The 26,373-nt window shown below is 42.6% G+C and overlaps 1 pseudogene; it reads left to right on the top strand.

The window, feature by feature from the left end:
• Nucleotides 1–26,373, top strand: part of LOC139318815 (cytochrome P450 2J5-like) — a 94,700-nt pseudogene that overhangs the window by 14,176 nt on the left and 54,151 nt on the right.

Raw genomic sequence — 26,373 nt, 5'->3', positions numbered from 1 at the left:
ACCCCAGGGGGAGCCCCATGTAGAGAGCGTTGCAGTAGTCCAGGCGGGAAATGACTAGTGCCTGAGTGACTGTGCGTAGAGAGTCCCGATCTAGAAAGGGGCGCAGCTGGCGTATCAGGCGAACCTGATAAAAAGCCCCCCTGGCCACGGCCGTCAAATGATCTTTTATTATTCTCTGTATTCAAATTATGTTTATAGTTTTACCTGTTATCTTATATATGCTTGACAAAATAAATAAATAAATAAAAATAAATAAGTAAGTAAATATAAATAAATAAATAAAAATAAAAATTCTTAGAATTGAGGATTTAGGAAAACCTGTAAGTGGCATATTAACTATAAATAATCTGTTTTATTTGATTGTAACATTTCTCAACTTTGATTCATTTGGCAGCCTGCAAAACAATATGGAAATATATACTCCATGTGGCTTGGACATCGCTTTGCAGTAGTGCTGTCTGGATTCAAAACTGTGAAAGAAACAATGACCAGCTTCCCAGAAGAATTCTCTGGTCGATCCGATGATGCTTTCTTCACTGCTTTAGGGAAAGAAAGGGGTAAGTGCAAATAATAAGGAATTGTATCTGAAAAACCATCACACTGTTACAATTTGTATAGTATGCATAACATGGGGGGAATAGGCAAGGTATAGTTAACAAAATAATTTAAAGTAATGAGGTACGCAAAAGAAATATAGCTATAATCCAGTTTTCACCAAATTATTATATGTCTCAATTGCATTTAATCTTGTCGATTACATTCATACATTGACTTAGACATGACTTCTTTTTCACTAAATATCTACCTGTTTTTTTCAGGCTCTCATCATCCCCATTCAACAAAAACTTTCTCAATCTTCCCTTGCCTCTTCAATCCTTTCCTTTGTTTCATATTTTGCCTTTTTTTTAAAAAAAAATTGCCTCTTCCTTCAAATTTTGCCACTTTCTCCAGCTTGGATTTTCATCAATTCTCTCTATATGGTCAACCCACCTAAAGGCAATAATTTCATACTGACTACCCACATACAGAACCATCAGCTTTCAGTACTTTCTATGTATAAGAATTAGATTTAGTTGAGATCTGTTCTAAGCTAATAAAATGTCCAAAATTGGAATAAAATCAGCAGTTTAGTTATTTTACCTGAAATCAAGAAAACAATTTAAACACTTAAATACCTTGGATTGAGGATCACAGTGGCTCAGTGGCTAAGACGCTGACCTTGTCAATTGAAAGGTTGGCAGTTCAGCGGTTTGAATCCCTAGTGCCGTGTAACGGGGGGAGCTCCCGTTACTTGTCCCAGCTTCTGCCAACCTAGCAGTTCGAAAGCACGTAAAAAATGCAAGTAGAAAAATAGGGACCACCTTTGGTGGGAAGGTAACAGTGTTCCATGTGCCTTTGGCATTTAGTCATGCTGGCCACATGACCACAGAGATGTCTTCGGACAGTGCTGGCTCTTCGGCTTTGAAACAGAGATGAGCACCACCCTCTAGAATTGGGAACAACTAGCACATATGTGCAAGGGGAACCTTTACCTTTACCTTGGATTGGAGCTCCTAAACCTCAGACAGAATGAGAAAGTAACAGCACTTTCCATCATCCATGACCACGCAGATGCATCAACTATTTTTGTTTTCTGCTAAATGCAAGGTGGAAAACTTGCCTATTTAGGCAAACATGTACAAGATAACAAGTATAAGTATAAACATAAATATGAACATAGGAAATGTGTACAAATAAATGGGGACAGTAGGACAGGGATGCTAGGCACCCTGGTGCACTTATGCACATCCCTTACAGAGCTCTGAGGAATGGGGTGAGGTCAACAGCAGACAGTCTAAGGTTAAAGTTATGGGGGGTGGGGATATAACAACAGAGTCAGGTAGTGCATTCCAGGCATTGACCATTGCGTTGCTGAAGTCGTATTTTCTGCAATCGAGTTTGGAGTGGTTTACCTTGAGTTTGTATCTATTGTGTGCTTGTGTATTATTGTTGTGGCCCCGCCCTCTGAGCCTGTCCCATCGGAGGAAGAAAGCTCCGAGCATGAGGAAGAGGAGTCAGCCAGGCCTCCCTCTCCAGGCCCCTCCCCTCTGGCATTGTCTCAAGTGCCGGCCGAGGGAGAGGAGACAGCTGATTTGGATCAGAGTGATGAGGAAACATCATTCCTGGATGCACGCCTCCGAAGGCGTGATAAACGTTTGCAGCAGCTTAGGAGGCGTGCTAGGGATTAGAACTGAGTCACTGGACCACACCCCAGAGACTATATAATAGAGGGTGGTGGTCAAGGATCTTTGTGACGAACAAAGCAAACCTTGGATAGTCACTAAAGCCTCGTCTGGAACTGCTGAGAGAAAGATTTAAAGTGTCGGACATTTGGACTCTTGAGTATTTATCTTTCTGTTTTACTTTGAAAATAAAGTCACTTGGCAGACGGTGTGTCTATCGCTGCCAAGTCGGAGATAAGACCTGGGTGCGTTCCAAAGTGTTTCCTTAACCCTCAACTGGCTGTGTTGGTGTATGTGTGGGTACGGGGACAGATCAATTATTGTGGTTGAAGCTGAAGTAGTCATTGACAGGTAGGACATTTTAGAAGATAATTTTGTGTACTATGCTTAGGTCAGACTGTAGGTGGCGTTGTCCTAGGTTGTCCAAGCCCAAAATTTCAAGCCTGGTGGCATAAGGTATTCTGTTGTAAGTAGATGAATGGCATACTCTTCTTATGAAATACCTCTGGACTCTCTCAATTGTATTAATATCCAATATACAGTGCGGATTCCAAGCAGACAAGCTGTATTTGAGAACTGGTCTAGCAAAGGTTTTGTATGTCCTAGTTTGCAGTACAATATTATCGGAGAAGAAGCTTCGCAAGATTAAGGTGACAACTCTTAATGACTTTTTGGCAATGCTATTACAGTGAGCTCTGGTGTTTAGATCATTTGACATGAGTACTCCAAGGTCCTTGACAGAGTGAGGGTGGTCTATGAAGTCGTACCCGCCCAGCTTGTATTTGGTGTTCTGATTTTTTTTTTTTTTTTGCCAATATGTAAGACAGAGCATTTGTTCTTCTAGTTCAGCCCTCTGCTCACTTTCAGATAAGTGGCTGTCCTTTCTTTTCTTAAAAACCTCCAGTGATGAAGCACCCACAACTTCTGAAGGCAACTTCTGTTCCACTTGTTAATTGTTCCCACTGTTAGGAAGTTTCTCCTCAATTCCAGGTTGCTTCTCTCCTTGATTAGTTTCCATCCATTCTTTCTTGTCCTGCCCTCTTGTGCTTTGGAAAATAAATTGATCCCCTCTTCTTTGTGGCAACCCCTCAAATACTGAAATACTGCTGTCAATACTGCTCTCCTCATGGGTAAATCTGCTTGTTTTAGGGGAAAGGGGAGTGCCTGTTTGAGAGAGTGAATCAAGTGACTGCAGGGAGGAAAGTGCTCCAGTTCACCTCATGAATGAATCTGCTTGTTTCTAGGAGGAGGGGAGAGTGGCTGTTTGATTGAGTGTAAGTGGGAAGTCTTGTTAGCTGTGTGCGTGGGAAAAAATGGTTAGATGGTGTCCATCAGCCTTGGAAGGCAACTCATGTAGGTGAAGGAAAACTCTGATCTCAAACCTCCGCTGCCTTGTGGCTATACCCATCTATGGGAGAGTCTTCAGGAATCAACCTCGAGGCAAAACCTGGAGCAGGAGTCCTGGAGTGAGGAGGAGTGCTAGAGTAGTAATATCTCTCTAAAAAACCTTGGTCCAGCTGGCCCGGCTGGTAGCACCTCGTAAGGGCCCCTTTCCAGGGTTACAAGAGAAGATGGTCAATTGTTTTGAAGGCGGAAGAGGGCTTTATGCCCCAATGGCAGATAAAACGGCAGAACCATCTTCTAGGAGAAGGAAAACTCTGATTACAAACCTCCACTGCCTTGTGGCTATATCTACTACAGAAAAAGGCTTCAGGAGTCAACCTTGAGGCAAAATCCGGAGTCGGAGTCCCGGAAGCAGTTCGTGACTGTCTACAGTCACGTTCTGGTAACACCTGCGACGCAGCTGGAATTAATCGTATTGGCTTTGCTGTTCCATTGGACTATTTCAGCAATGTGGAGAGGGGGGATCTGCTGCTTGGGTAACAGTCTATCCTCCATATTAATCTACCCAGGCCTCGTGCTCTGGAGAGGGCACTCCAGCTTTGCATACAGCATTGAAACAACACAGGAAGTGGCAGTTACCAGTTATAAGTCTTTGCTTGATTGGCGTAGAGTGTGACGCCAGGGGCCACTTTTGTCGGTGGGAGAGGTCACTGTACCTCATTGAGCAGCTACTGCCCACCTTAACCTGGGCAGCCCCCAGCCAGTAAGGTGCTGCCCTGTCACGGTCTGTTAACCTCACAGGGTGCGTGGGGTTTAGGGTCAAAGCCAACAAGCAGATTGATAACTTTGCACCATGCAACAAACAGAAGAAAACTTTACCTCTAAAGTTGGGCATCTGGAATGTTCGGAGAATGACCCCTGGCCTTTCTGACGATTTACAAGAGATAGATGACGTACGTAAGACAGCTGCCATTGACATGGAGTTGAGCAGACTGCAAATGGACATCATTGCCCTTCAAGAGACAAGACTGTTAGACTTGGGATCCGTTAAGGAGAGAAACTTCTTGTTCTTCTGGCAGGGAAAATCATCAAACGAGTCTAGGGAATATGGGGTTGGCTTCGTGGTCAGAAACACGTTACTAGGATCCATTACTCGACCTGCTGCAGGAAGTGAAAGAATTCTTCCTTTGCAGCTCCACTCATCAACAGGGCTGGTTATTCTTATTAGCGCATATGCACCGACATTATCATATTCAGTAGAATGCAAAGACCAATTCTATGATGATCTGGCTGCTACTATCAAGAAAATCCCTGAAAGAACCACTGTTTATCCTTGGCGATTTTAATGCCAGAGTTGGAGCTGATTATAGTTCTTGGCCCACTTCTTGAGGTCAGTTCGGTGTCGGGAAGATGAACGAAAATGGCCAGTGCCTGCTGGAGTTTTGCTGCTACTATGGTTTTTGCGTTAGCAATACATACTTTAAAACAAAGCCTCAACACAGAGTCTCTTGGAGACATTATGCCCAAATTTGCTTGAAATTTAAAAAAAGATAGGGAACAAGATGGTATTAATTTGAATCAGCATGATCTGGACAATATCATACTAGGAAAAGAGGACAAAATGTTATCAAGGATATATAAACTTTTAATAGACTATTGGATAGGGGATGAAATAGTTAAAGACTCTATGATTGCCTGGGGGAGAAATATTGGCTATCCAATTGATATGACAAAATGGGAAGAAATCTGGCTTAAACATATGAAATTCCTGTGGGCAACATCATACAAAGAAAATGTGTACAAGATGCTGTATAGATGGCACCTTCCACCTGCTCGTCTTTCTAAAATGTATTCAAATCTCTCACCAAACTGTTGGAATGGTCGTTGCTTACCTGAACGACCCTTTTGTACACGCTGCGAGGACACTCCTCAGACTGGGAAACGATCACCCTATTTGCACAGCTGAGTGTCAATCAAATCCCTCTGGAGCTGGATCCACCTCACTTCCTGCTTCTTCCTCAGACTTTTCACGAAGACAACTTGGTCCAATAGCAGCAGGATCGACAGTTAGAAACTCCACCAGGTAGTCACACAGGAAGCAGACAGCTACAGAGGGAGAAAAAGCAGACCTCCACCAAAGCCAGGCACGGCGAAGAAAAAGGGAGGGACGGAGTGTCCTCGCAGCGTGTACAAAAGGGTCGTTCAGGTAAGCAACGACCATTTTCCTACACGCTGCTCAGACACTCCTCAGACTGGGACATACCCAAGTTAGAGAAAGAAGGGAGGGAACTAAGCCGTAGACTGGTCTTGGGGAGCGATTACAGCCTGTAACACCCTCCTGCCAAAGGCAGCATCTGCAGAAGCAAACTTATCCAGCCTATAGTGACTTACAAAGGATGAAAGGGATGACCATGTGGCCGCCCGGCAAATATCATCTACTGAAGCCTGGGTAGCCCAAGCCGCTGAAGTTGCGGCGCTACGAGTAGAATGGGGCAGTATACCACCCGGGACAGGGGCCTCCCTTAAGTCATATGCCTTAGATATACAGGCTTTGAGCCACCTGCCTACTGTAGTCGAAGAGACCTTCTGACCCAGGGAGGAGGGAAGGAAGGACACCAACAGAGCCTCAGTCTTGCGAAAGGGGGCAGTCCTTTTGAGATATCTTCTCAGTGCCCGTCGCACATCCAAAGTATGCCATCGCTTCTCAGCAGGATGACGCGGATTTGGGCAGAAGTTAGGCAAGACGAGTTCTTGGGCTCGATGAAAACGAGTGTTCACTTTGGGAACAAAAGCCGGGTCGAGGCGTAGAACAACCCGGTCAGGATAGAAGATGCAGAGATCACTCCTCATGGACAAAGCAGCAATTTCGGATACTCTGCGCGCCGAAGTTATTGCCAACAAAAAGGCCATCTTCAAGGACAAGTAGCGTAGGCTGGACGAAGCAATGGGTTCGAACGGTGGACCCGTTAAGGCTTGCAACACTAAGGTAAGGTCCCAAGTGGGGTAGCGGTGAATCGGCGGCGGCCGCAAGTTCGAGACCCCTTGGAGAAAGGAACGGATTCTGGGGTCCTGAGACAAAGGCACACGAGCTTCCCCTGACAGGACAGTGGCCAGAGCCGCCACCTGTCGGCGTAGCGTCGCGGGAGCCAAGCCCTTGGAGAATCCCGCATACAGAAAACACAGAATGTCCGGAACAGATGCAGTTGTGGGATCTACGTGATGATCTCCGCACCATCTCGTGAAGGCAGTCCATGAGGCGTTATAAATACGAATTGTTGATGGTCTTCGAGCTGCCTGAATAATGGAGATAACGTCGTCAGACAAATTGTCCTTGATGAGCTTTATGCGCTCAAATGCCACACGGCTAATCGAAGCCATTCTGGTTCCGGATGACAGATGGCTCCTTGAGTTAGTACTATCTTGTCGGGTGGAATCCTCCACGGTGGTTCGACCGATAAGTTCTTGAGGTCGGCGAACCACTCTCGACGGGGCCAATACGGCGCTACCAGCAGAATGTTCGCCCGTTCTTGAATGATCTTCCGCACGACCTTGGAGATGACAGGAAGAGGAGGGAAGGCGTAAAGAAGGCCCCGGGGCCACTGACTTCGAAGAGCATCCAGCCCCTCCGCTGCTGGACATGGGTAGCGGGAGAAGAATCTCGGCAATTGGGTGTTCTGAGCCGTCGCAAACAGGTCCACTAGGGGAAGGCCGAACCTCCTGGATAGGTCCTGGAACAGGCCGGGGTCCAACCTCCACTCGGCGTGATCTATTTGGTCTCTGCTGAGCCAATCTGCTTCTCGATTGAGAGTCCCCGAAATGTGTTCGGCTTTTATTGGCGAGAGGTGTAGCTCCGCCCACGACAGAAGACGCTCCGCCTCTTGCATTAGTGTCCAGGAGCGGGTCCCCCCTTGTTTGTTGATATGGGCCTTGGTGGCCACATTGTCCGTTAGAATCAGAAGGTCCTGGCGATATACAAGTCGTTTGAAGTGTATCAGGGCGAGTCGGACCGCCCTGAGCTCTAGCCAATTTATATTGTGCAGCTTTTCCGTCGACGACCAGGCACCTTGGGCTAGCTGACGGTTGAGGTGAGCCCCCCAGCCTCGCAGACTTGCGTCCGTGGTCAGCACCATCCGAGCTGGTTCCAGAAAGGGGGAACCTTTGTTGAGGGCCGGAGATAGCCACCACCTCAGGGAAAGGCGAACGGGAGCTGGAACCTTTACCTTGAGAAGAGACTCTGCTCGACCTTGTCTCTGGTAAGGGAGCAGAAACCATTGGAGGCGACAAAGATGGAAATGCACCCACGGAACAATGTCTATGCATGATATCAACTTCCCCAGAAGCTGGGAGAGAGACAGTAAGGTCACAGTCCTGCGTAATAAGACTTGAGATGTCAGTTCCCGAATGCTGGCTTGTCTGTCGGGAGATAGGGAGACCACACACAGGGTCGAATCTATCATTGCTCCGAGATGTAGGATACTCGAGGAGGGAACCAGATGACTTTTGGCAAGATTCAAAGTGAACCCGTGGTCTTGAAGGGATTGAAGTACTAGCTCCCGGTCCTGGGTCGCCCGTTCGGGAGAAGACGACAGGATCAAAATGTCGTCGAGGTAGCATGCCAGACGAACAGGAACCTCTCTGAGTGACGCCGCTACTGCTGCTAGCAACTTTGTAAACATCCTCGGAGCAGACGAAAGGCCGAATGGCATAGCCCTGTATTGAAAGTGGTGGTCTCCAAACGCAAACCGGAGGAACTTCCTGTGCGACTGATGAATGGGGACGTGCAGGTACGCTTCCTTTAGATCTACAGATTGCATCAGATCTCCCTGACGAATGCAGCCCAGCAGAGACTTGAGGGAATGCATTTTGAACCGATGGTACAAGATGTGTTGATTGAGACGTCGAAGGTTCAAAATGCCTCTCCAATCGCCCGAGGATTTCGGTACCAGGAATAGTGTTGAATAAAAGCCGGTGTTGAGTTGATGCAATGGAACCTGTTCTATGGCCTGGATTTGCAACAGATGGTGAATTTCGAGCAACAGAAGAGACCGCTTCTCCGGCTGAAGAGGCCAAGGGCATTGAAGATAAAAGTCCTGTGGCATGGTGGTGAATTCCAAACGTAACCCTTTGGTTACAGTTTGGACAATCCAGGCATCCGATGTGGTAGTTGACCATTGGTGAGAGAATGCTTGGAGCCTGCCCCCGATTGGGACCAGAGGCGGTGAGTCACTTACCGCGCCTGGAAAAACGGCCCGCCGACTGTCTGAAAGGTCGTCTGAAGTTGGATTGTCGGCGGCCGCGGTCACGAAAGGGCGCCCTGTCCGAAGTTGGCTGGTAGTGAGACTGCGAAGATCTGTAGTAAGAGGCGCCCCCGGCGCCCTGCTCCTGACGAAAGGGCTGTCGATTATAAGGTACATAGCGCCTATCCTGACGTCGGAAAGATGTGGGTAACACCTTCTTCTTATCCCTATTCTCGACCAGCACAGAGTCCAGGGATGAGCCAAATAAGGCAGGGCCTTTGTAAGGGGTCGCAGTCAAGCGCCACTTGGACTTGGCGTCAGCTCTCCAGTTACGGAGCCACAAGAGACGTCTTGAAGATACTGTCGAAGCTAAGGCCCGGGAAGCGAATTTGGCTGCGTCCAAGGACGCGTCAGCTGAATATTCAGCAGCTGCGACCAGTTTGGCCAGGTCCTGCTGTAATTGTGCATCCTCCGGGGGAAGTCTGTCCTTCAATTGACGTAACCACACCAGCGACGCCCGATTAAAAAATGATGAGAAGAATTTAAATCAGAAGTTAATGTTAGGATGAAAGACAATGACTATAAAATTGATGAAGTTGACAATAAAATGCAGAGAATTGAAGATGAGATTGTCATGATACAATTCCGGGCGATGGAATTTGCCATACGGCTTCGGGGAATTCGAGAGGAGGAGAGACAGGACTTGAGACAAGTTTCCTCTGAAGCCCTGGCTAAGATTTTACAAGTTAATCCTGATTTGGTATTTCATAAAATAGATAAAATTTACAGAGTGAACTCTTGGGTGGCCAGACAAAGACAACTGCCTAGAGATGTGGTCATATACTTTACTGAGAGAGAAATTAGAAATGAAATCCTCCAAAAATCTTTTCATACATCTGTACAAGTGGGGGGCTCACGACTTGTAATTTTTAAAGAATTACCTCCTAAAATGCTGAAAGCTAGAAAAGAATTTGGTTTTCTTGTTAAGGAATTGAAAGATTTACAGATACCCTTCCGGTGGGATGCACCAGTTGGGATAATTTTTAGATATAAGGGGGAAGGATATCGGCTGAATACCGTGGAGAAGGCACAACATTTTTACAGTACTATTCTTAAGGAAAGAACACCATCTCCACGTACATCTACAGTTTTGGAGATTAAGGAGAGTGAAGAGAGGCAATTGAAAGAACAGTCTAAGCAGGAATTAGAAAATGTGCAAGGTGCAGAAGGAGGTTTTCTGAGTGAGCCCTTGTTGGATTCTTCTCCAATTTTGGATTTGATTCAGTTGACTGAAGTTAAAGATCAACGTATAACTAGAGCTCAATCCAAGCTACTTAAACAAAAGCAACAACAACAACAGGAAAGACAAGACAAGAAGGCAGCTAAGAGTACCCCACAAGAGAGTGGAGCTATGGGAGGAGCAAGATCGAAGCTCTCGGATGAACTTCAAATATTTTGCTCTGCGCTCCAGAAACAGGCTGATGGCCTTTAAGTGTCTATCTTGGAATGTTAATGGGTTGAATTCAGCACAGAAAAGGAAGAAATTATTTACATATTTGAAACAATTTAATAATGATATAATATGTCTACAAGAAACGCATATTACAACTCAAGATCAAAAATATTTGATAAACTCAAAATTAGGAGCACATTATATATCTTCAACTTCGCAGAAAAAGAATGGTGTGGTTATTTATGTAAATAAAAAATTAACAGCAAAAGTTATAGAACTAGATCAAGATGGTAGGTTTGTAGCAATTGAATTGCTTACAGCAAATGGTCAAATTCTTTTGATTGGAATTTATGCTCCTAACCAACAACAGGATTATTTTTACAAGATGTTACATACCAAAATATTGCAATGGGACTATAGATCTATTTTAATTATGGGAGACTGGAATGGAGTAATTGATTCTAAATTAGATAAAAAGAGCTTGGCAAAGTCTAGAATTAGACTACCGCAGACCTTTTTTGATATGAAAGAAGATATGGAACTAAAAGATGTTTGGAGAATACATAATCCAAATGAATTGGATTACACTTTCTTTTCCGATAGACATAGATCCTTTTCTAGGATTGATTTTATTCTGTTGTCAAATGATCTACTTGTTAAGACAAAAAGAACAAAGATTTTTCCAAGAACTTTGACTGACCATAGCCCTGTATGGATAGAAATCGAGATGGATAAGGTTGAGAGACGTTCTTGGAGATTAAATGAGAACTTGTTTAGATATGAAAAAAATACAATAGAACTTAAAAAGCATTTGAAAGAATTTTTTGAAATAAATTTGAATAAAGGTACCCCAATTGAAATTGTTTGGGACGCAAGTAAAGCTTATATGAGAGGGGTACTTATCTACATGAATTCTAAACATAGACTGTTCCGACAAAAGAAAAGATCTGAGTTGGAAATGGAAATAAAGAATAAAGAACAGTTACTTATTAAAAACCCAACAGATGAAAGAATACGAAGTGCTATAAAACTTTTGAAAGACCAATTTCAAATGCTTATGGCGGAACAAGTTGCAACAAGTTTACAATACGCGAAGCATAATACATTTTGCAATGCTAACAAACCGGGCAGATGGTTGGCTTACACACTGAGGAAAAAACAAAGTATACGGACTATTGATAGTATTGATATTGGAGGGAAAGAAATTTTTCAACAAAAATTAATTAAAGAAGCTTTTGTGGATTATTATACTAAATTATATGCCAAAGAAGAGGTGCAGAATGGACTTATAGAAAAATATTTAAAGGATAAGAGAGTTACAAAAATTACTGATCAACAAAAGGAAAGAATGAATTATCCTATAACAGAGGAGGAGATAATAGCAGCAATTAAGCAGCTAAAAACAGCCAAAGCTCCTGGCACGGATGGTTTGACTGCAGTGTATTACAAAACCTTACAAGCTGAAATGGTGGGACAACTTAGAGATTTATTTTGCAATATTCAACAAGGGGGTAAAATACCCCCATCTTGGACAACTGCTTATATATCTTTGATACCAAAGGAACAAGTTGGTCCTAAAAAACCAGAGAACTACAGACCAATATCTCTTTTGAACACAGACTATAAAATTTATGCGAAGGTATTAGCCAACAGGTTGATGCCAGTAATCCAAAAAGTGATTCATGAGGACCAAGCGGGATTTATTGAGGGCAGATACATGAAGGACAATGTAAGGCAAGTAATAGACTTATTGGAATATCTTGATAAGAATAAACAGATTTCTGCAGTGCTGGTTTTTCTGGATGCGGAGAAGGCCTTTGATAGAGTGGATTGGAACTTTCTACTAAAGACTTTAAAAAAGATGGGCTTTGGGGACCAATTTATACAGGCGATCTCAGCAATTTATCAAGAGCAAAAAGCACAGATTATTATTAATGGAAGTCTGACGACAGAGTTTAAAATTGAAAAAGGAACAAGACAGGGATGTCCGTTGTCCCCACTTTTATTTATTTTAACATTGGAAGTCTTGCTAAATACAATACGGGACTCAAAAATTTTGAAAGGCATAGTGATAAGGCAAGAGGATTATAGAATAAAGGCATTTGCAGATGATCTGGTTGTTACCCTATCACAACCAATGGAATCAACAATCCTGATGAACGACATTATACGAGACTATGGTAGAGTTTCAGGTTTTAGACTGAATTCAAAAAAGACTAAAATGATAGTTAAGAATATGACACAAGATCGTAAACATGAGCTTGAAAGGAGGGCAGGTTTTGAAATTGTACCTAAGGTAAAATATCTTGGAGTTCAGGTTGCAGAATCAAACATGAAATTGTTTCAAAATAATTATGAGGTGTTGTGGCGAGAGGTTCAGAAAGACATGGAGACTTGGAAAAAGCTGCAACTGTCTTTACTTGGAAGAATAGCAGCAGTTAAGATGAATATTTTGCCAAGATTTCTGTTTTTGTTTCAAATGATTCCGGTGCTTAAAAGTGATAAACAACTGAAAGTTTGGCAGTCTGGTGTGAACAAATTTGTCTGGAACGAGAAAAAGCCGAGAGTGAAATTGAAAATTATGCAAGACGTTCCAGAAAGAGGAGGCCTTAAACTCCCAAACCTACAGTTATATTATGATGCAGCAGCTTTAACTTTAACAAGTGATTGGTTTGGAAGTAAAAAGGCTGGAATATTGAATGCAGAAAGTTTTGATCTTGAATTTGGATGGCATGCTTACTTATTTTACGATGATTTATTTATTTATTTATTTATTTATTAAATTTCTATACCACCCTTCTCCAAATAGGACTCAGGGCGGTGCACAGCCAAGATAAAAACAAAGCATACAAAATTTAAGAACAATATTAAAATAATTAAATGTTTTGGCCGAAATTAAGATAACCCAATTTAAAATCAATTTAAAATTTAACTCAGGCCAGCCCAGCTTGTTGAAATAAATAGGTTTTCAGGGCCCGACGAAAAATCCGGAGGTCTGTTATTATACGTAACTCTGGGGGAAGGTTGTTCCAGAGGGTGGGCGCCGCCACAGAGAAGGCTCTCCCCCTGGGGGTCGCCAGCCGACATTGTCTGGCGGACGGCACCCTGAGGAGGCCCACTCTGTGCGAGCGTACTGGCCGGTGGGAGGCTATTGGTGGCAGAAGGTGGTCTCGTAAATACCCCGGCCCTAAGCCATGGAGCGCTTTAAAGGTGGTCACCAACACCTTGAAGCGCACCCGGAAGACCACTGGGAGCCAGTGCAGCTCGCGCAGGAGAGGTGTCACATGGGAGCGCCTCGTCGCCCCCATAATCCCCCGCGCGGCCGCGTTCTGGACCAGCTGGAGCCTCCGGGTGCACCCCAGGGGGAGCCCCATGTAGAGAGCGTTGCAGTAGTCCAGGCGGGAAATGACTAGTGCCTGAGTGACTGTGCGTAGAGAGTCCCGATCTAGAAAGGGGCGCAGCTGGCATATCAGGCGAACCTGATAAAAAGCCCCCCTGGCCACGGCCGTCAAATGATCTTCTAAAGACAGCCGTGCGTCCAGGAGGACGCCCAAGTTGCGAGCCCTCTCCGTGGGGGCGAGTGATTCGCCCCCAATAGCCAGCGATGGCGTCAGCTGGCTATATCGGGACGCTGGAAGCCACAGCTTTATCATAGCCATGATAAAGTTGATAAAGTATTTAAAAGTCATATACTCAGAGATTCTTTGATGAGAGTATGGAAGAAGCACCGACTCAAATGGGATTATAAAATACCGCTATGGCTGGATCTTGGTCATACCTTGTGGAATACAAATATAATGTCACTCGGGGGGTTTTTATACAAAGAGGTTCTTTTTACAGATGCGGGCAGATGGCAGCTGAAGACATTGCAGACACTGTTGGACGAAGGGATTAATTTAACCTGGTTACAATATAATCAATTACAATTGAGATGGAAAGAGGACCAAAAAACTGGTATTATATTGCATGAGGAAGAATTGGTTAGACATATAAGGGAGAAAGGTCCAATGCATATTAAAAGGCTTTATAATGTTTTGCTAGAAAGGGACTCAGAAACTGAATTAGTTAAAGATTGTATGATTAAGTGGGCACAAAATTTTGAAGAACCAGTGATGTTGGAAACATGGGAAAAAATTTGGGTTCAGAATGTTAAGTTCACACAGTCGCAGAATTTGAGGGAAAATTTTTATAAAATGTTTTATAGATGGCATTTGGATCCTAAAAAGTTGTCATGTATGTACCCTAATGTTCAGCCAAAATGTTGGAGATGCGAATGTTTGGATGCTACGTATTATCATGTTTGGTGGACCTGTAGGAAAGTTAAGGCTTTTTGGATAAAAATATGGTGGGTCATGCAGAATGTTTTGAAGAAAAAAATTCAATTTTCTCCACAATTGTTTTTATTGGGTATAGTTAAGGGTTTTACACGGGGTGAAATAAAATTAATATTGTATATGATAACAGCAGCAAGATTGTTGATAGGTAAATATTGGAAGAATGAAGTTTTGCCTACTATCGAGGAATGGACTTTGAAGATGGCAAGTTTTGCAGAGATGGCGAAGATTTCAGCTTATTTAAAAGATTGTTCACAAGAGACTTATGAATGGGAATGGAAAAGGTGGATAGAATATGTTCAGACCAAATACCAAACTAGAAAGTATCAAATAGCTTTTATTTGAAAATAATGTATTAGAAATATTTTAATGTAAAGAGATAAAGAGGAAAAACTATATAAGGGGAGGGATGGGTTCAGGTTTATATATCAGTGTTATTAGTTATGAGTATATAATAGGGAAGTCTTGGGGGGGGAGGGTTAGGGAGGGTTAGGGAGGATGGGAAGTTTGGGGAGGGAGGGGGGGTGGAAAAAAAAGGGGTGAAAATGTAATTGTAAAACTTTTGCAATAAAAAAAAAAAAAAATGATGAGGAGGTTGCAGCACGAATGGCCCAAGCCGCCACTTGGTGTGTTTTACGAAAACCCATTTCGGCCCGTTTGTCCTCAAACTTGAGGCCATCCCCCGCCTCACCTACCAGGATGGAAGACGATGTGAGACTCGCCACCGGATCATCAATTGTTGGCAACTGCAAAAGGGCATCCAGCACAGGAGCCGAAGCATAGAGCTTTCGATCAAATGAATTCGGATCTGACGACGAGGCAGGGCGGTCCCAAGGCTTTTGAACAACCTGGCAAAAAAGATCCGGACAGGGAACAAAATCCTCATCAGGTTGAGGTAGATTGAACAAGTTACTACTGGGACCAGATGGAGTAGAAGAAGAGGAACCCTGAAGAGGAGTGGACTCCATATTAGTGGCAGCTTTTGCCTTGCGTAGGAGAGAGCGAAACAAAGAAGGCTTAAATAGTCCCGGAAAGGCCGGCTTGTCCTGAATCTCTTCTTCATCCTCTGACATCTCAAAATCCTCTAGGAAATCGTCCTCCCGGGCTGATTCAGGCACAAGGCTACAGGCAACAGATTGCTGCTGATGTTGTGCACCAGGGGGATGCATGGAAAAGGCAGAAGTAGTAGGGCACGTAGGAGCAGGGAAGGCACCAGTGGCTTGTTGCAACCCCATTTGATACATATGGGACATGGCCTGAGTAAAAAAGGACTGAAAATCCACAGGCTGAGGGAACCCTGGGCCCGCTTCAGGGCGGAGGCCGGCTGCAGTGGGTGTAAAGGTAGCTTCAGGGTCTGGCCTAGAAGCTTGAGAAAAATGGCTTGCAAAACTAGAGGAGTGGGACCTAACACTGGCCCTTGACTGATTAGTCCCAGACATTGGAGCCTCCTGAGAGGTTGATGGGCCATCCTCCCTCAGACCACTGACCAACAATTCTACATTATGAGAGGCCGAGGGCTCACAGGTCACCTCATGGCTCAAGCCTTCAGGAATTGGTCCTTGACCAGGGTCCTGGGCCCGTTGCCTAGCCTTAGCAAACTGCTTTTCTAATGCTTTATGCCTCCTTTGGGCATCTTTATCTGCTGTGGCAGATTTGGAGGACTTTGCCTGCCTGGAAGCCTTAGATTTCTTCCCCCTGAGCTGTTTAGGGGAAGGTACTGGGGAAGGAGAGGGACTCCTGTCCATATCAGAAGAAAGGGCACCTTCCTCCCTGTCATCCATGATCAATCACCCCAATGAATTATTAATTAATTAATTAATTAATTGTAAATAGAAACTTATCAATTCTATATATATGATTGAATATTAGTAATATAAATTGTAATATATATATCTATATGCTCTGTTGTTATTATTATTTAATTTAATTTAATTTTATTTTTTATTTTTTTTATTTTTTATTGTAATAAATGCAATAAGTATCTACAACCACAACCAGTCTATCAATATAACAAGGCAACGGCCCTTTTTCTTTTTCTTTTCTTTTTTTTTAAATAAGAATGTAAATTAATTTAAGCAATATGTACTTCCCTGGAACTTTCAGGCACCCCTCTACAGGCCGTTGTGAATTGCAGGTACGAGCAGGACAGCGTCCCCACCTGCCAGCAATCTAGTGACCCTGGAAACCAAAGCCCAGGTCGCTATGGCCACAGAGATCCAAAAGCGGTGCCGATGATCAGGGCCCAAAATGGCGGCCCGCGAGGCGAATTTCCAGAAGTCCTAAGCCAGGCGAAACAAAGCGCCTGCGGCCGGACTGAAGCTGCAGCAAAGGGAGCAGTCACAATTTTCAAAGACAGCTGATGAGTATGCCAGCCGGCAGGGACTCAAGCCGATCGATCTAATGGCCACTAAGGCAAACCGGAGCCTCGCAAAGTGACTGGCAGCAAAATGGCGGCAATGGCGGCAAATGGCGGGAAAAATAGTTAGAATTAAAGCGCCAGCCAAGCCAAGCCGCAAGTGGCGGCCAGAGCCCCGAACCGCCGCTACGCGCTTAAAACCTCTCCAAGCGAAGGCAAACGAAGCGCAGCACCTTTAAACAGTAAATAAATAATATTTAGCCAATTCAGTAAAGTACAAACTAAATTAAGAACGAAATGTAATCAAGAGAACAGACACTCGATGCTATTGCAATGGCTGAGTGAAAAAGTCTGAGGAAGAAGCAGGAAGTGAGGTGGATCCAGCTCCAGAGGGATTTGATTGGCACTCAGCTGTGCAAATAGGGTGATCGTTTCCCAGTCTGAGGAGTGTCTGAGCAGCATGTAGGAAAAGTGTGGGGAGATTGGCACCTATTTCCACATGTGGTGGACCTGCTCCAGGACGACTGAATTCTGGAAAATTATACAGGCATGGATCATGGAAATCACAGGTTATAACCTAATTCTGAAACCAGAGTACTATCTACTGAACATCAGGCCAGACCACATAGGCACAAATATATGGTGTCTGTGTGTATTTATCACCACGTCAGCAAGAATATGTTTCGCTCAACATTGGAAGGGGAAAGACCTGCCGGCTGAAGATATGATTTTGGAGAAAATTTTGGATTATGCGGAAGCCGACAGGCTGACTAAAGCATTGAGAGATCAAAAGGGCTCCGTATATTTCCAATGTTGGGACAAATGGTACGTTTGGTTGAACAACAGACGCCCAAAAAGTCAAGTATAACCAGGATTATGTTTAATATATGTTAAATCTGACTGAAGCCTACATACAGTAGAAAGTGTAAATATCATGTAAAGTTCCTGTCGCGATCATTTGTTTGACTATTTCTTTTTTTTGATGCATTGTTTTAAATAAATAAATAAATAAAAAAAAGAATGCCGTTTATAACACCGCCTTGTCAGTATTTATTAAAGAGATCAGAAAGACAGCAGTTTGGTTTGAAGCCCATTCGGAGGAATTGACGCCAGCCATCAAGGAAAAAATGAGAGCTTTAATTGCATATAAAGCCTGTTCCAGTGAGCACAACCTACAGGTTCTGCGAGCTGCTCATAGCAAAGTCCAACAGGCAGCCAGGAGATGTGCTAACGATTATTGGCTGCAGCTTTGCTCTCGGATCCAGATAGCCAAACCAATCTGCTGTCTTTCTGATCTCTTTTCCAAATCCTGACAAGGCAGTGTTATAAGGTTTTTTTAAAAAAATATGAGTGTTATAAGGAATCATTTATCGTTGTCTGCTGATGCCCTCAGGAATTATTTTCTCCAATGGCCACACCTGGAAACAGCAGCGACACATTGGCATCACTTCTCTGCGGAAGCTGGGCCTGGGCAAGAAAAGCATTGAGCATCAAATAGAAGACGGAGCTCAGACACTGGTGGAGATCTTTAGAGAAACAAAAGGTAATTTTGTAATGTAATTTGGGGTAATGGCTCACATTTTTTCATTCTGTGTATTTTGAACAAGAAATGTGTATTTGATATGTGTATTTGATATGAATTTTTTTTTACATTTTTGAAAAAATTGATAGGAGTTTCCAATAATTATTTTCATCCTGTAGCAGTCCTGTTCTTTAATAATTCATTATCAAATATCTTCATTTGCAGGACAGCCCTTTGACCCTTCAATTCCAGTAATAAACACAGTTTCTAATGTCATATGTGCTTTGAGTTTTGGGCATCAGTTTGCCCCTGAAGATGAAAACTTCCAGAAATTAATTCAAGCCCTTCAAAGTATTGTGGAATTAAGTGGTCGCTTTTTTCATTTGGTGAGTCATGTTTTCTATTAAACAGGCAAAACTGTTTCCCTCAGTATTTTCATGTAATCATGAATGGAATCCATGGACGAAGCCTTGGAAATCATCTTTTGTACTCTTATTCCCAGTGGATTGGACAAGTCTTTAAGTTTTCTTGTCAAGATTTTGGAAGTGGGTTGCCATTGCCCACTTCCCAGGGTCTGAGAGAGAGCGACTGATCCAGTTTCACCCAATTGACTGAGTGCTTGAGTTGGGACTAATACTCAGTTTCTAATTTGTGCATTAACCACTGTACCAAAGTGGTTCTGCCAGTGAAGGAATCCATCATTTCAGTATTCACCAGCAGTTGGCTGTCCATCCCATGTTTAAACAGTTCTAGAAAAGATGGTCCACCACTTCCTGGGTCAGTCCATCATTGAACAGTTTTTACAATTTGTTCCTAATACCAAACCAACATCTGCTTCATTCTGATTTAAACCCATGGCTTCCATCCAGAACTTCTTTTGCTGCATTAACAGAGGGATAGAATCAAAATCACGTGAAGGGTTAGTACCACTTTACAAGGCCTTGGTAAGACCACACTTGGAATATTGCATCCAGTTTTATATCGCCGTGATATAAAAAAGATCTTGACACTCTGGAAAGAGTCCAGAGAAGAGCAACAAATATGATTGGGGGCAGGAGACTAAAACATATGAAGAATAGCTGCAGGACTTGGGTGTATCTAGTCTAGTGAAAACGAGGAGCAGTGGTGCATGATAGCAGTGTTACAATATCTAAGGGGCAGCCACATAGAAGAGGAGGTCAAGCTATTCTCCAAAGCCCCTGAAGGCAGGATAAGAAGCAATGGATGGAAACTAATCAAGGAGCGAAGCAACTAGAACTAAGAAGGTATTTCCTGACAGGAAGAACAATTAACCAGTGGAATGGCTTGCCTTAAGAGATTGCAGCTGCTTCATCACTGGAGGTTTTTAAGAAGAGATTGGACAACTATTGTCTGAAATGATAAAGAGTCTTTATCATTTCAGATAAAGTGGGGGGGGGGGTTGAACTAGAAGACCTCCAAGGTCCCTCCCAACTCTGTTATTCTCTTATGAAAACCTAGCAAACCGAATATCCAATCCATGTAGTTAATTCATTTTTTAGCTTGGCATGTGAATCCAGATTTTTTGAAGAATGGCTTAGTTAGCCATGGTTAACCATATTTAGAAAGGCTCCTGGAGAGAATGAGAGAATTTTATAATAGCTTTATAAAAATCAATCTGCCTCTAACATAATTCTTTTCTGGAAGAATTTGGGAACAGCTTTTCTGGAGGACTTTTGAGGTCTGACAGTAAAACATGTTTTGCCATATTTTAATGTGCTTGTAGTGGTTTTCTTTAGCTATTAAGTGCTGTCTATTACTGTGAGCTTCTGAGAGTCTTCTTTATTTGTAGTGGGGAATAAATAAACTTTTCCTTTTCCATTTCTATTAGATGCTTATTATGTTCCCAAGATTAATGAGCTACCTCCCAGGTCCTCACAAGGAGGCCTTGGCTTCTGCAGAGACAATCCATTCCTTTGCCAAGCAAGAAATAGAAAAACACAAGGAATCCAGTGCTTTGCATGAACCTCAAGATTTCATTGATCACTACCTTCTACAGATGGAGAAGGTATGGTTTTACTGTGGTTCAATACATGAAAAAGGAATCACTATATTCCTTGCTATAAGCAAACAGGAGGGGCTACTGAAATTGTCTTCACTGGATTTTTTTTTTCTTTTTCATTCAATTCCTATTCTGAATTTAGCCCATTTTAATTCAGATTGCTTCTAAATAAGGGCTATATTGTACCTCTGCAATCTTAAACTTAAACACTCTTTCCTCTTTTTTTGTAAAGCAATTCCATTAAGAAGGAAAATAATTAGTTTAGTTTACTTTATTGTCATTGCACATCGTACAACAACATTAAATGCCATCTTCAGTGTACATTATAACTATAAAAATAAAAGGACATACACACATCCTTCACTATATTAACAGGGATTTTTGATTAGTACACCAAATTGTACGAGCACACAATAGATACAAACTCGATTGCAGAAAATACATCTTCAGCAACAGAGTGGTCAATACCTGGAATGCACTACCTGATTCTGTTGTTACATCCTCAAACTCCCAAAATTTTAACATAAGACTGTCTACTGTCGACCTCACTCCATTCCTAAGAGGTCTTTAAGGGGCGTGCATAAGCGCATCAATGTGCCTACCATCCCTGTCCTACTGTCCCCATTTATTCGTACCCATTTCATGTATTCATAATCATGCTTATACTTATCCCTGTTATCTTGTACATACTTGACAAAATAAATAAATTTGTTAAAAAATCATTTGCACTAGACAAATACATACATACATACATACACACATACTTATCACACTTGTTGCACTGTATAGTGTAATATTAATGCAGTATCAGGGGTCCTTAATTTAATTGTATAGAATGTAAAGGATGTTTTTTTTTATTTATAGTTTTCTTATGTATGATGTACACTGAAGATGGCATTTATTTCATTGTACAAGGTGCAATGACAATAAAGTAAACTTAAACTTATCTTGAAATGATCGGAAAAGGACAGATCCTCCCACAGCTTTGACCATAAGTAAAAATGTAAAACAGTTTGAAACAAGGACTAAAGGTCCTCCTCTCCAACATTTTCAGAAAAAGATTTGATTTTTTAAAGAGCAACTTTTATTGATTTGAAGTTATAGTGGATCACTTTATTTACAATTTGATACTATCAGTCTTGAGTGGGCCATCGGTCTGGTCACCACATTTAAGGTAAAGGTTCCCCTCGCACATATGTGCTATTGTTTCTGACTCTAGGGGGCAGTGCTCATCTCCGTTTCAAAGCTGAAGAGCCAGCGCTGTCCGAAGACATCTCCGTGGTAATGTGGCCGGCATGATTAAATGCCAAAGGTGCACAGAACGCTGTTACCTTCCCACCAAAGGTGGTCCCTATTTTTCTACTTGCATTTTTACGTGCTTTCAAACTGCTAGGTTGGAAGAAGCTGGGACAAGTAATGGGAGCTCACCCCATTATGTGGCACTAGGGATTCGAACTGCTAAACTGCTGACCTTTCGATCAATAAGCTCAGTGTCTTAGCCACTGAGCCATATACAGTCTCCTTAATACTGACCTCCATTCCTAAACCATTAAGGTAGATTTTCCACCTTTGAATTAATGGTTCAAGGATGGTTCAATGCTTCAATTCATCTTTCACTCTCCATCATGGTATCATCAGTATATAACAGCATCCACGGTTGCTTTATGGTCACAGTGTCCACACTAATTATAAAGAGCAATGGTGAGTGGTTGGACCATTTATGGATGGGAAACAAATAGGTCATGTGGTACATGATCAAATGCTTTTTCTAGCTCAGTGACTGCCGTATCTATGGTGTTTTGTTTCTCAAGATGCTTCTCCATCAATAGGCAGATGGACTGCATTGTGTCATTTGTCCCATAGCTCTTCATGATGTTGCACTGGTTTGGTGAAAGCTTATTGATATCTCACAAGAATCCAGTACAGCTAGTCCTTGATGTACATCCACAACTGGGCACAAACTTTCTGTTGCTAAGCAAGGCAGTTGTTAAATGAATTCTGCCCCATTTTATGACTTTTCTTACTACAGTTGTTAAGTGCATCACTGCAGTGGTTAAGTGAATCATATGATCGTTTATCGAATCTGGCTTCCCCCCTGACTTTGCTTGTCAGAGGCCATCTGGGAAGGTTACGAATGGTGATCATATGACCCCAGGATAGTGCAACCATCATTAATACATGCCAGTTGCCAAGCACCTGAAGTTTGATCACATGGTCATGGGGATGCTGCAACAATATGAAAAGTGGTCATAAGTCACATTTTTCAGTGCTGAGGACACTTTGAATAATCACCAAATGAACAGTTATAAATTGAGGACTAAAAAAAAATACATAAATGAGAAAACCATGGTTTTACACCTGGGCAGGAAAAACCAAAGTAAGTACAGATTAGGTGAAATCTGGCTCAAAAACAGTAACCATGAGGGAGTCCTCATGGATTTGGAGTCCTAGTGGATGATCATTTAAACATGAGTTAGCAGTGTGAGGCAAAAAAGCTAATAAAATCCTTGGCTGTATAAACAGAGGCATAGAATCAAAATCACATGAAGTATTAGTTCCATTTTAAAAATATTTAATAAGACCACACCTGGAATACTGCATCCAGTTTTGGTCACCACATTACAAAAAAGATGTTGAGATTTCAGAAAAAATCTTCTTAGAATTGTTGTAATTTTCATTGTCCATTTTAAACATCAGAGCAAGAAGGACCCCAACTCTACCTACAATGAAGAAAACCTGGTTCAGTGTATTTTTGATTTTTTTGCTGCTGGAACAGAGACAACCTTTGCTACTCTGATGTGGGCACTGCTCCTCTTGACCAATCATCCTGACATCCAAGGTGAGACATATCTGGCAATGGGAACAAGTGCCATTCTCATAACATTATTATTATTTATTATTTTGTCAAACACGTAAGATAACAGATATAAGTATAAACATGATTATGAATTCAGAAAAAGGATACAAATCCTTTTTGGGAACAGTAGGATAGGGATGGTAGGCACGTTGGTGCGCTTATGCATGCCCCTTACAGACCTCTTAGGAACGGGGTGAGGTCAACAGTAGACAGTCTAAGGTTAAAGTTATGGGGGTTTGGGGAAGTAACCACAGAGTCAGGTAGTGCATTCCAGGCATTGACCATTCTGTTGCTGAAGTCATATTTTCTGCAATCGAGTTCATATATACATACACAGAAAGAATTTGAGGGCCTTCTTTGATTTCTCAATAAAATGTTGAGCAAGGAACTAAAAACTGGAATCAATACAAATCTGAAACAGCTAACATGTTCAACATAGAAATCTACTGTGGTTCTTAGATTTGTTACTTGTTTCTGGACTAAATTGCATATACAAGACTAAATTTCCAAACAATAATAAATCAAGATGGCGGGAGCAAGCAGATGCACAACACAAGGCTCCCTGCCATGAAGAGAAGGGATGGGAAAATTGTGGGAGATTCTTCACCACTTGGAGCACCAAAGGAAGCCCTCAATCTTCCCCTTAACCTTATCTTCTTCCTGCCCTGCTACTGCCTTTCCTGCTATTTGACTGGAGTCCAGAGACTGAAGGGACCAAACTGGGATGGCCTGGCAAAGACAGGGGATTGATCTGGAGTCCGGAGGCAGCTGAGACTTGTATTTTCACCCTGCCAACCAGTGAAGATTTCAGGTGGACAGGGAGAGCCAACCTAGGACCATTGTCTGAAGCACTGAGGGACATGACCAGGACAAGGGACTGTTCATCGTCATAAAATGTTGGAAGTACCGAGTTGCTTCCAGGTTAAAAGTATTAACCAGTGTCATCACTGTTGTCTGGGGGATGCCCAGTTGGGAATGCCTTTCATATCCCCTAAATGAGCCAACCAAAGTGGTAACTATTTATCTATTCATGTTTGCATGCTTTCAAATTGCTACATCAGCAGGAGCTAGAGCAAATGACAGGCGTTCACCCAAGCATAGAGCAGCACTCAGGTCTCGAACACAGGCTTGTAATTGTCAACCCAGCATTCTAAATGCATGTGCCACTGCACTCCTAAGGGACTGGTAGGAGGTAGAGAGGTGGCCCTGAGTGTGATCCAGTGCCAGTCTGAAGGGGTTGCATGGCTGGAAGCCATGCCAAAGAGTGTGTCCTGAGGGTGGAAGGCTGATAGAGGTGTAGTGAAGAGCTATCTTGGAGCTGGAGCTGAAGCCAGCCCAGAAGGATGACACACTGGCAGGGACTGGAAGCAAGAACTTGCCCAAAGTCAACAGGGGCCTTTGAAGTGAAGTATGTGTCCCAAATCAGAGGTCAGAGATTGGAAGGAGGAGTGCAAAACCCAGAGATCAGAGATGGATTTGGAGCCCTCTGGTAAGGTGGGCCAGGGACAATGGTGACATAAAGGTCAATGAGCTGGCAACTGGGGTTGGAGGCCTAGCTGGGGTTGTGAACTTTGGTATTCCAATAGATAAGGAATTCAGAAGCCAGTAATAAATTGAAGGTGAAGATCACATACTCTGAAGAACATTGGTAGCAATAGGCCTCTAAGGATTAAAATTTGGAAACAAATGAAGGAAATTAAGCTTCTATTTCCATATTTTTTTCTAGAGAAAGTCCAGAAGGAGATTAAAGATGTGTTTGACATCTCACAGTCAATTTCCTATCAGGATCGGAAGAAGCTGCCCTACACCAATGCTGTGATTCATGAAATGCAGCGTCTAAAATATGTCTTGATAACTGGGCTTCCCAGACAAACTACAAAAGATGTAAAGATGAAGGATTACCACATTCCAAAAGTGAGACATGCTAAGAACAGCCACTGCTCTCAGAAACTCTTTTTGGAAATGAACAAATATGGGTCCATAAAGGCAAACTAAAACCAAATGTTTCATCAATATTGTTTGAACTTTTCTCCCTTTTTCCCTTATGAAACTGCTCTGTTTAATCATCTCTTTGTTTGCAGGGGACCATTATTATCCCAGACCTGCGTTCTGTTCTCTTTGATCCTGAACAATGGGAGACACCTGAAGAATTCAACCCAAATCACTTTTTAGATAAGGATGGGAAGTTCATAGAGAGAGAAGAGTTTCTGCCCTTCGGAATGGGTATGTATATGAACCCAAAGCAGTTTATCACTTATAGATTTCCACCGCCCCAACATTGAGTTGTTCTGAATTCATCATGGACTGAATAGAAAATCAAGGAATCTAAATTCTTTCTAGTTTGAAAACCATGAGAGTCTGAAATTCCTCTTGGGCTACCAAGTTTAAACTACAAAGAAATATTAATTACATTTAGATTTTATATTTAGATTGTAATCAGTAGAGCTTTGTAAGATAGCTACAAGATTAGGAATTCCAGTTTGGCATTGCTGCGGTACGGTCGTGGGTAACGGGGCTCTGTGAATCTAGGCCGAATCCTCATCGTTGGAGGGCCCTAAGGCACTAAACTCACCCTGAAGGGATGACAAAGAAAGGAGGGGGGGCTTGCAGATCACGGAGAGCGGCGTCTCTTCTGCTTGATCCGAGGTGCCCTCCCATCCAACAATGAAGTAGAGAGGTGACCATTATGGCCACCGAGAAGCTGGGACAACTGGAGAAGGAAATGTGCTGGAGCAGTTTGTGAACTGTGGCCTGGAACTGGGTGAGGTGATTTTCAACTTCTATACTAGAGATCTAATCCCAAAGCAAAGAAATTCCAAAAGAAAGACTCTCTAAAGTGGTGAGAAAGTGGCGAATAAACACTTAGAGAAAAATTACCGAAAGTGAAACCTAAGGGGAGAATATGAAGTTTTAAAATACAGAAAGACTGGATTCAAATATTTTATTGGTAATATTTTGAAAAGTCATTTTGAAATGCTGGGAATATTTGGTTGATTATTGGAAGAAATTGCTTGAAGAAAATTGGAAC

The sequence above is a fragment of the Pituophis catenifer genome, unplaced genomic scaffold (assembly GCF_029215685.1).
Source record: "Pituophis catenifer annectens isolate HBS135680 unplaced genomic scaffold, rPitCat1.0.hap2 SCAF_6, whole genome shotgun sequence".
Taxonomy (NCBI): Eukaryota; Metazoa; Chordata; class Lepidosauria; order Squamata; family Colubridae; genus Pituophis; species Pituophis catenifer.
This window is presented reverse-complemented; position numbering and strand designations above follow the sequence as displayed.